Genomic DNA, 12,052 nt, shown 5'->3' on the forward strand with positions numbered 1-12,052 from the left:
TTAAGTAAAAATAAAACTTAAGACTTAAAAAACTAGAAGAAATAACTAAGATAAAGTATTTTAAATATTAGAAGTCACGTTTAGCTTTTTTTTAACGATTAGCGGTTTAGACTCTCGACAAAAGCTGATTCTTACAATTTCTCAGAACTCTGAGCTATAAAACAAGTTTAAAAGTTAAACTGGAGAAAAATCCAGCTAAGCACAGATACATGTGAAGCTTTCAGAGAATATTTGACAGTTAATAAACGCAAATGCAGATTCGTCTCATATGCACACTTTGATACGTTTTACCGCACCGCTCAAGCCGAGCGTTGAACAAAGTGGCTTTTCATTGTTAATGTTAAATTGAGTTTAAGGATACAATTTATTCTACGAAGGGCATCAAGTTTCAAAGATATTGAGTTCAGGGGACGTTGAGTTGCAAGTGGAACCTTTTGTTGTACTTTAACATTTTCCCTGCTGCAGTGCTTTCTGGTTATACTTCCACAGTCACACACACACACACACACACACACACACACACAAAGACACTTGCCTATTCAGGACATACAACAATACAAATACTTCAGCTGTGACACTGAAACAGATTGTCTGACCTATACGCATGACCTGTCAGCTTGTGGCAAAATAAGGAAGACTGGTGAAAAACAAGACATGACGACACTGCATATTGGTCATCAAAAAAAAAGGAAATACTTATTTACGGTGCTTGTTTTAAGTTGTTTACTCTGATCCCAAATTCACATTAATACAAACATTCTTTTTTCTGATTTGACTACCTTTTATAGACCCACATTTTGTCAATTTTTACTGCGACCCAGGCAGCACAAACAATGCATTAAAATCTATTTCATTAATGAAAGTAGTGGCAATCTGGTTCCACTGTGGTTTACAAGATGTACTGTAAGGCCTCCACAAGGAGGCATATATGTACAAGTTAATTTCGTGTTTTGTACCTGTTAAAATTCGCTTATTTCATTTAGTGATGGGCCGATCCACAGTTTTTCAGTTTCTATCCGATTCCGATACACATCTGCCGATACCGATACTGATACCGATGCTGCTTCGTGGTGTTTTCCTGTCCCGCTAGCATGAACTCCTGGTACACTTTAATGTGAAACTTCTGCAGGTGCTTGATTAAATTAGTCGTGTTATTCGACGAAACCTTACTTCCACCCCTTGACAGGCTAGCTTTGCACACATTGCAAGTAGCTGTTTTGCTTTTCTGCATTTCCATACTAAAATATTTCCATACAAAGGACATTTTAGTAAAATAAGCAGCTAATGTTATTTTTTCCCCGTTACTGACTGAAGTTGTCACGGATTCATGGTAAGATGTGTAATGGAACTTGGATCGTGATGTGCCTCATGTTACATTATGTTAAGTTACGGTGGGTTTATGGTCCAGCACAAGATGCGGACTGGAATTTGGATCGGTAAGTAGACCAGCCCATCCGTCAGATATCTGGACCCGATATCGGACACGATACTGATCCGGGATCGAATTGGACCCATCTCTAATTTAATTATTATTATTTTTCTCTTAAGTGGGAAAAACCCTGCTGTAATGATTTTTGTCTTCTGAAGGTAGCAGTTCAGTTCAGTCTTTATTGTTCCCAAAGGGAAATTTGTTGTGCAGCATGGCATACAACACAAAATTAAAAACACGACAAAAACACATAATTCAGCTCAAATATATATAAAATCCTAATGTAAATATAAGAGGAATTCATATTATAAATTGAATAACCCTATCGCTTAAGGTATAAAAGAAGTTTTCCATCTATTATGTTTTACTGTTGGGAACCTGAATCTATGTCCAGAGGGAGGAAGCTGAAACTCACGGTTAGTGGGTGATCTGGACAACTCAATAACAATCTCGCTTTCTGAGTAGAGTGACAAATATATATATATATATATATATCATTCAAGGGAGCTTGAGCAACGCCAATTATTTTACTAGTCGCCTTAATAATGTCGTTAAGAGAGTTTCTGTTCTGAACATTCAGGTTCCCAAACCAAGCGATCATAGAAAATGTTAAAACAGATTCAATTAATGACTTATTTTTTTTACACAAATTATGCCAGTATTCTCATTAAAGGTCAGTTTTTCATCAATAATTGTCCACAGGTATTTATAACTCTCAACAAGTTCAATATATGTATCATTAATCAACACAGGTGCTGGACACTGAGGTTAATTTTAAATTCATATTTGTACACCACTTAACAAAATCATCAACCACCGTGGCAGGAAATATCCTCAGAAGGAAGTATCTTTACATTTACATTTACATTTTTGGCATTTAGCAGACGCCTTTATCCAAAGCGACTCACATTACAGTTACAGTATACAATCTGAGCAATTTAGGGTTGTTGTTTTAGGGCCCAACAGCAGTAACCTGGCAGTGGTGGGGCTTGAACCAGCGACTTTCTGATTACTAGTCTAGTACCTTAACTACAGCTTAACTGCAGTATCTTACCTGCATTTAAAGCTCTAACAATACAGAGTCAGGCCCAGGCTGACTCACAAGCACAACTAGCAAGTTACATTTAGCAACTATGTTTTAGTTAGTTTGTCAGATCCTGAAGTCTAAAAATAATTTGCCTCAAATGAACATTTTGAATTACTGTAATGAAACAGAGTTAATGGTAGGATGCAGCCTAAAGCTTTTTCTCTCTTTTTAAAAAAAACAAACAGTTATTTTGGAAGAGTTATGAGAGCTTGCCAGGGTGGCACGGTGGCTCGGTGGGTAGTACTGTTGCCTCACAGCAAGAAGTCCTGTGTTCGATTCCAAAGTGGAGCGGTCCGGGTCCTTTCTGTGTGGAGTTTGCATGCTCTCCCCATCTCTGTTTGGGTTTCCTCTGGGAGCTCCGGTTTCCTCCCACAGTCCAAAGACATGCAAGTGAGGTGAATTGGAGATACAAAATAGTCCATGACTGTGTTTGACATTAAAGACTTGAACTGATTAATCTAGTGTAACGAGTAACTACCGTTCCTGTCATGAATGTAACCAAATTGTAAAAACATGACGGAATATCTTGAGAAGGCAGTATCTTTAGTATCTTACCTGCATTTAAAGCTCTAACAATAAATTTTAACTACCTCACTCACTCACCGCTTATCCAATTAGGGTCCCGGGGGGGTTCTGGAGCCTATCTTAGCTTTTCAATGGGTGCAAGGCACACAGTAACACCCTGGATGGGGCACCAGTCCATCGCAGGGCAGACACACACACACACACACATACACACACCCATTTACCTATAGGGCTATTTAGTGTCTCAAGATAACTTGACTGCATGTTTTTGGACTGAGGGAGGAAACCGGAGCTCCCGGGTGAAACCCATGCAGACACGGGGAGAACATGCAAACTCCGAACAGAAAGGACCCAACCGCCCACCTAGGAATCGAACCTAGGACCTTCTTGCTTTGAGGCGACAGTGCTACCCACCGAGCCACCGTGCCACCATACATTTTAACTAGTGAAATAAAAAGAAATGAAGGTCAGGTCCAGACTGGCTCCTAAGCACAACTAGCAAGTTACATTTAGCAACTGTGTTTTTGTTAGTTTGTCAGATCCTGAAGTCTAAAAATGATTTGCCTCAAAATAAACATTTTGAATTACTGTAATAAAACAGAGTTAATGGTAGGATGCAGCCGGGAGCTTTGTCTCTTTAAAAAAAAAAGCAGTTGTTTTGTAGGAGTTATGAGAGCTTGCCGAACATGCTGCTGTGTTTAAGTGTTTAGATCCATACAGAGACATGATCATTGGTGTGTATCACCTCTACAAAGTTTTGCTACATTTGCTATTTTCACTTCCAATACTGCAATGCATGAATACTTGTTTATTTACGTTTTTTAAAATGTCATGTATCATCTAGTACAGCAGTTGCTGAGGATGTCTTTTTTTCTGAGAATCACATGGCTTGTCTGTGGAGGTGAGATAACGAATTATTGAATACCCAGAGTTCCAGCACACACTCTGAATTTGTTTGAATTTTGTGATGGACAGGCCAGTCCTCTCACCTCCTTAGTATACGTCCTCGAGCACTGTCCTTTCTCACTTATATTGTACAGCAGCCTGTTCCAAAACTTTACTCATGACCTCAGTGTTCCGCAGAACACATCAGCATTACAGCAGTTTGGTCCTGTTCTACACCAACTCCAAAAAAGAAGCACTGTGTTTTTTTTCTGCGGTGTCTTGTTCACTATGTAACAGCGCCAAGACGCTGCCATGTTGTTTTCTTTTTCCCGTCCCGTTGTTTGCAGATACGGGCGCGGGATAACTATAAGCCGGAAGAAAACAAACCCTTTTCAAATATGAATGGAGTAAGACCCAGAATAGGACTCCTCCTCTGTAAGGCTGCTTTAAAGCTTCATTTCCCTCCCAGACAAATTAAAGGCATTCCATTATTCCTGGCAAATTACCCCACAGCCTTTATGGTCCAGCCATGGCACATTAGTGTGCCTTAAGATGCAGCCTAGCTGTGCCCATTCAGCCAACAAAGAGAGGGTCCACTGGCAGATCTTTGGCCGGTCATACAGAAGGGCCTTTCACAACAGGCCGTACGAGAGGGGGCCAGATGACGAGAACGCCTGCCATAACTGAGCCAAGGCAAATTCTCAGCCTAGTTTTGGTGCACATCTTTTGTCTCGCACACCTGTTCAGGCATAAAAACAAAACATCTTGTATTATGATTAATTAGGTTTTTCCACAGATGCAGCAAATGGAATGTAAAATATGTGGAGCTGCTTGTTGTAACTTAAAAAAAGAATTTATTTTTTATTCTTTATTTATTTATTTATTTATTTATTTTTTAAACTATTGTGACTAAACCCAATCACAATGAGTGCAGTGACATACAATTATAATCTATTTATTAACAGATTTTTTGTTATTGTTTAGTTTCTGTTTTGTAGGCAGCTTAGCGGTTAAGGTGCTGGACAAAAAGGTTGCTGGTTCAAGCCCCACCACTGCCAGGTTGCCACTGTTGGGCTCTTGAGCAAGATCCTTAACCCTCAATTGCTCAGATTGTATACTTTCAGAGTACTGTAAGTCGCTTCGGATAAATGACTAAAATGTAAATAAACAAAATTGTAAATAAACAAAAAGTTCACCTGATTAAACTATGACCCAGTTTGCCACTGACCTTTTCAAAGCTCCTCCAATGAGACAAACTGTTTGATATGATGTAGTAAAAGCGACTCAGGCAGTACAAAACAAAGCTTAACATTGTATTAAAACAACTTGAAGCAGTAGTAATTAATAGAAGTTTAGTGTTTGTGCCGTACGAAGAGTTCAGAATTAAGAATGTAGATTTTAGTCTGTCGCAAACTAAGTGCTAACTAAACATACGAATCAAAAATAGAGATTCAGTTAGATATTAACGCTTGATTATTAACGCCTGACTAACTAATAACATTAGTAGAATTATTATTAGATGATGATGAAGACTTTGGATTGATAGCTTGTTTGTGATTCTTATGTGTAATAGTTTTTCTGGTTCATATTTACATAATATAAATGTTTCCTTAATATAAATATTCACACCAAACTGGTGGGTGTGTTTCAAATCAGCACTCTCAATTTAGAAATCTACCAAATTAACCGACAGCTGTTGGAATCTAATTTAAAAGACAATTTGAATGAATGCATTATTGAGCAGTAACTTCTTTGTCAGATTATTGGTTTATTATTGACATATCTACTCCTAACACAGCCGGTCTGTTTCTTTTTTCATCTTTTCTCATTCTGTACGTGCTTAGAATGGTGTGCATGCCTAGAATTTTTGAGGCCCGGTCAATTAATCAAGCTAAATGGTGTAATGGCTGATTGCCCAGTTTAATCCCATAAATCTCAATGTAATGGGCTCTCTGTCATGATAATGACACCATGCAAATGTATACAGCTTTACAAATTTTCTTCATGGTTTAACCACATAAATCAGCTAAAGGCAGTAAAGAGGCAATGGTGTCTGAACTATATGAAAATGTGGGATGTCTGTAGGACAAAAATTAAATGTAAAATGTCTGTAGGACAAAAATGAATAATTATGTGTCAGACTTGTAAAAGCTTGAGGATAATTTTTGCTTTTAGCCTAACATATTATATTGCCCTTATTCTGTTACTAAGTATTACTATATAATCAAACTATTGTAATTATATATTCAGTAGATCACATTTCAGTATGTGTAAAGAGCTCGGGGGTGTAAATTGCGGGGCACTTAGGCGCATGGCTCCTGCCTGCGGAAGCTTTTATCATCAAAATTGCATGAGCAGGCAAAAGCAGTGACTAATTTTTGTGTTTATTTCCTTTCAACAAAAGATAAACTGTCCACAGCCCATACGTTAAGCTGATGCCCAATGGGGTGGTATGGCTAATGAAAAATAAATCTGCTTTTTAATTTAGAATCTTTTTTTCTCCCTGTGCTCTTTATTAGAGAATGCCCACCCCCAGTATCACTCATTCTCAGTGCATTAGTGCTTGCTTATTATGACTTATTTGCCTCCCATCTAACTTCTTCCTGCTTGCTTTATTAAGTTCTGATTGCATTCTTTGAGGTTGACTAATTAATACGGAAGAGATCATCTAGTTAGTGTCTGTGTTACTGTTAGTGTTCGTTATATTACTCCAGGGAAAGGAATGGAATGTTTGAAATATTAACAATACAAACATTGTCCAAATATCACATGGACACCTACACAAGCTGCAGTGGAGAGACATTATGAAATGCTTTTTCATGCTGGGATTTATAAGAGGTAGGCGCTGAGGAAAGACTCCGGCTGCCGAAAGCAGGCTGAAGTGAATTGTTGTCGTGGGAGTGTGTGGAGATCCGGTTCACTACCTTAAAGGTGGAGGCCGGGTTCTAAATCTGGAAGAATGAGTCCTCAGCGTTTAAAGAAAACCGCTAGTGATTTTTTTCAGTGCTATAAATGTTTGGTTGTATTTTAACTGCATGACTTTTGTGTCAGCTCAGATACAAAGTATTTCATTTTTGCTCTTCATACTATTAGTTTAACTGCGGATGTATAAAAAATATCTCAGCAAAAATATATTTCTTAATTATAATGGAAAATGGAAGGATTAACATCCAGAAAAGTCAGGCATCCAACTAACTTAAGCACAGAGATTAACTTGTCAAAATCATTCTGCCAGAAATACCTATATTTTAATTTCAGCAAAATTTTATTTAATAGTACCCACTACATTTATTCTTTTATATTTACTTTAAATAAATTGAATTATATGTAAGAGGAGTGGAGCACTCGGGTGGCACAGTGGTCTATTACGCACTGCAATGGTTTGGCGCCCTGTTCAGAGTATTCCTGCCTTGTGCAGTGTCTCCCAGCGGACCTGGAACCATCTCATCCCTGACCAGGACAAAGCAGTTAATGAAAATGGAAATAAGTCAAATAGCAGTTTTTAAATGAGGTAAATCTGCAATGGATTGGCAACCTGTCCGGGGTATTCCTGCCCTGCGCCCTAGAATTTCTGGTAGAACTGGAACCACTGCGAACCTGACCAGGATAAAATGGTTGATGAAAATTAAATTAGTAATTTTACCCTACAACCCTGCCAGAAGGTCCTGGGTTCGATCCCCAGGTGGGGCGGTCCGGGTCCTTTCTGTGTGGAGTTTGCATGTTCTCCCCGTGTCTGCGTGGGTTTACTCTGGGTGCTCAAATTTCCTCCCACAGTCCAAAAACATGCAAGTGAGATGAAATGGAGATACAAAATTGTGCATGACTGTGTTTGATACAGTGGTGTTCAAAAAAATAGCAGTCCAACACCATTGACCTGATAAATCACTGTTTTTAGTAGAAATGCTATTTCTACATAGCAAAAATTTTACTTGAAAGTGTAGTAGAGTAATGAAAACAAAACAAACCCAACAATTAGGACATGCATGCCGCTCATTCTGAGTAATCGAAGCATTGATTTAAAGGGGCTTGTTCAAAATAATAGCAGTGAGGAGTTCAGTTGGTGAAGTCATTCATTCTGCAGAAGAACGGGTGTCAATTTTGGCCCTTATTTAAGGTAGGAGGGTGGCAAATGTTGCACAGGTTGGTCATAGATCATTTCCTTTTGAAATACTGGGTAAAATGGGTTGTTCCAGATATTGTTCTGATGAACAGAGTACTTTGATTAAAAAGTTGATAGTAGAGGGAAAAAACATACAGAGAAGTGCAGCAAATTATTGGCTGCTCAGCTAAAATGATCTCAAATGTCTTGAAGTGACAACTAAAATCTGAAAGACGCAGAAGGAAGCGTGGAACTACTGTTCAATTGGATCGAAGAATAGCCAAAATGGCAAAGGTTCAGCCAATGATCACCTCCAGAAAGATCAAGGAACATCTGGAGTTACCAGTGAGTACAGAAGATGATTAAGTGAAGCCAATTTACCAGCAAGAACTCCTGCAAAGTCCCGTTGTTAAGATAAAGACGTGTCCTGAATGGGTTCAAATTTGCCAAGGAACACATTGACTGGTCCAAAGAGAAATGGCTCAACATTTGTGGACTGATGAAAGCAAAATTGTATTTTTTTGGTCTAGTGGCTGTAGACAGTATGTCAGACGACCCTCGAGCACTGAATTCAAGCCAAAGTTTACTGTGAAGACAGTAAAGCATGGTGGTACAAAATGATGATATGGGATGTTTCTCATACCATGGTGTTACGCCTAATTATCAAATACAAGGGATCATGGATCAATTTAAATATATCAGAATACTTGAGGAGATCATGTTGCCCTATGTCGAAGAAGAAATGTGCTTAAAATGGGTGTTTCAACATGACAATGACCCAAAACATCTTGGTTACAGACAAACAAGATTGAGGTAATAGAGTGACCAGCACAATCCCCTTATTTCAGTCCCATAGAGAACTTGTGGACTGAAATCTGAAATGCGTTCTTTTGAGGCAAAACCCAAAATTGCAGAAGAACTGTGGAATGTAGTCTAATCATCCTGGACTGGAATACCTGTTCAGAGGTGCCAGAGGTCGACTCCATGCAACACAGATCTCGGAAAAAATTGTAATGCCACTAAATATTCGTTCAGTAATTTAAACTAAAGTGAAACCTCAAACATTTTTAGTTTATAGATAAATTTTTTGAGAAAAATGCTGGCACTGCTATTTTTTTGAACAGCCTAATATTCATTTTTCTTAATTTTCTGTAAAGGATGAACATAAACTGGCTAAATTTTGTCAATGTTTTGATTTAGAATTGAAAGTGTAGTATTTTCAGTGCATTTGCATTTATGGAAATAAAAGTTATTAGAATGATTTTGTGCTTTATTCACTTTTTTAAAATCACTGCTATTTTTTTTAACACTACTATATAACCTTGTGAACTGATTAACCTTGTGTAATGAGTAAACTACCGTTTTTGTTATGAATGTAACCAAAAGTGTAAAACATGACATTAAAATACTAATAAACAAACAACCTTAGGTTTAAAAGGCTGCATTTTACAGCTTATTTACTGTACGACCAGTAAAAGCCATCATATTGTACCCTATGTAAAAGGCAAGTGTATGTTTGGGATTCAGCATAACTGTTGGTTTTAATTGTATTTTCCCTATTGAGGGACATGATGGCTCAGTGGGCAGCACTGTCACCTTACAGCAGGAAGGTTCTGGGTTCGATTCCCAGGTGCAACGCTCTTGTTCTCCCCATGTTTTTAGCTATTCTATAAATTATCTTCTTGAATTCTGCTAATATTATATATAAAAATATCAGAAAAAAAATCCAACATAGGTTCTTTACTCTTGCATTTGGCAGAAAGTGACTTACAGTTAAGACAGGATGTAGTTTAAGTGACTCAGGGTTAAAGGCCTTGTGCAGGGGCACAGTAGTAGTGGCAGATTGACAGTACTGGGGCTTGAGCCCTGAGCCTTTTGATCAATAGTCCAAGACAATTATGTTATCAATTGGCTACTGGTATGTAGTATATAATTTAAACCAAATTGTGAAAAAAGCCTAATTAGCAGCACTTTTAAAAGGCCTTTCAGAAATTATAGGAACTGCACTGCAAAACTAGCCATCAATTAGCTATAATCCTGTCTTGCTGTCTAATCTTTTAGGAGGGATAAGAGGAGCCAGTCAGCTCTTTACCCAATTACAGCTCTGATTGCTCCTGTACACTGCACATTTGGGTTTGGAGAACAGCCAGAGATCTGCTTAAAAAAAAGAAGAATTATGAAGCACCATGGGATAAAATAAAGTCGACAAAAGGATCACAGATGGAAAAAAGAACTGAGAGAAATTTTGTCTGGTTGATTGTCCACTCAGTTTGTCTTTCAAAAGCTCTGATTACAATGCATCTACAACAGTGGCTTTTTCAAAATACCCTCAATGCTATGCAAATAGAACAGAACGTGTTTGCAAATAACTCAAGCCGATTTCTTACATGTAAGTCAGACAAACTTGATTTTTCATGGATATGGATAAACACTTTAGTGAATAAAATATAATTTACAAAGCACTGCTACAAAAACAGTGTTTTTAAAACAGTGTAACCTAGGACTCCATTTATTTATTATTCTCCAGGACACCCAAGGATGACGGGGGTCCCTGCTGAGTCTGGTTCCTCTCAAGGTTTCTTCCTGTAATTTTAAGGGAGATTTTACTTGCCACAGTCGCCCTCGGCTTGCTCAACAGGGGTTTTGGTCTGTTGGTCCTGGATTCTGTAAAGTTGCTTTGAGACAATGTCTATTGTAAAAAGCACTATATAAATAAAATTGACTTGACTTGACTTGACTCCATGTATTTTAGGCTTTGCTATTTCTGTAAATAATAATAAATGAAAAAAAGTCTGTGGGGATTCAGAAAGGGTAATACATGATTCATTAGTGATTTATTTCTGTTACATTGATTGAATTGAACAGGCAGCACTAAGAAGAGGTATTTAATGTTCTATCTTATCAGCTTTATTAATTTCTGTAGGTTGGGAATTGGAACAAGGCCAGTGTACGACTGAAAGATAACTATTATGTGTAATGCCATCATAATTGGGTATAAAAGAAGCGTTAACAAAAGACTCTTAAGCAAGAATGGGTTGAGGTTTGCCACACTGCAAAAAAAACTGCATTAACAAGTAGTATAATAGACTACTTTTCAGTGTGTGATTGAAAACATAACATTAAAAGATTCAGAGAGTTCTGAGAAATCACTGTGCAGAACGGACAAGGCTGAAAAGCAATAATGAATGTCTGTGACCTTTTCTTCCTCTGACGCCACTGCATTAAAAACCGACATATTTCTGTGATGAATATAACAACACAATGTCTGGAATACTTTGGAAAATCCTTGTCATCTACTAAATGTAGCAGAAGCTATACTGTGTATCAACAGCATTCAGAAATGCTGCTGACTTTACTGGGCTCAAGCAACACTTGCTGTGGCCTGATGATTCCATCTTTCAAACTCAAGAATGTCAGGTTTTAGGAGCCAAAGAGAAAAATGTCCATTCTAATGGCAACCAACAAAAAGTTAAAAAGCTATAAAAAGTGTTTCATTGTACAGGGTGTTAATAGTTTATGATATCCTAACCTGTTACAAATTCAGCTGCTTATTGTAACTTTTCTTATTTTGACCTGTCTCTGGGGGGCAGCACTGTCGCCTCACAGCAAGAAGGTCCTTGGTTCTATCCCCAGGTGGGGCGGCCCTGGTCCTTTCTGTGTGGAGTTTGCATGTTCTCCCCGTGTCAATGTGGGTTTCCTCCGGTAGCTCCGGTCTCCTCCTACAGTCCAAAGACATGCAAGTGAGGTGAACTGGAGATACAAAATTGTCCATGACTGTGTTTGACATTAAACTTGTGAACTGATGAATCTTGTGTAACGAGTAACTACCTGTCCTGTCATGAATGTAACCAAAGTGTAAAAACATGACGTTAAAATCCTAATAAATAAATGATTCATATAGGGTGTTAATGGTAATGCATGGATGACCTGCTCCAAAATGTGTACAGAGGTGCAACACATGCTGCCATTTAGATTGGGTCTTTTAAATACAATGACAGGCCACATTCTATCCTACAACGGTGTGGCT

The 12,052-nt window shown here is 38.1% G+C and overlaps 1 protein-coding gene across 1 annotated transcript in view; it reads left to right on the plus strand.

Annotated features, from left to right (window-relative positions):
- sema5ba (sema domain, seven thrombospondin repeats (type 1 and type 1-like), transmembrane domain (TM) and short cytoplasmic domain, (semaphorin) 5Ba) overlaps positions 1-12,052 on the plus strand; it is a 269,710-nt gene that overhangs the window by 66,186 nt on the left and 191,472 nt on the right. The window lies entirely within an intron of this gene.

This window comes from Trichomycterus rosablanca, chromosome 12 (assembly GCF_030014385.1).
Source record: "Trichomycterus rosablanca isolate fTriRos1 chromosome 12, fTriRos1.hap1, whole genome shotgun sequence".
NCBI classification, from domain to species: Eukaryota; Metazoa; Chordata; class Actinopteri; order Siluriformes; family Trichomycteridae; genus Trichomycterus; species Trichomycterus rosablanca.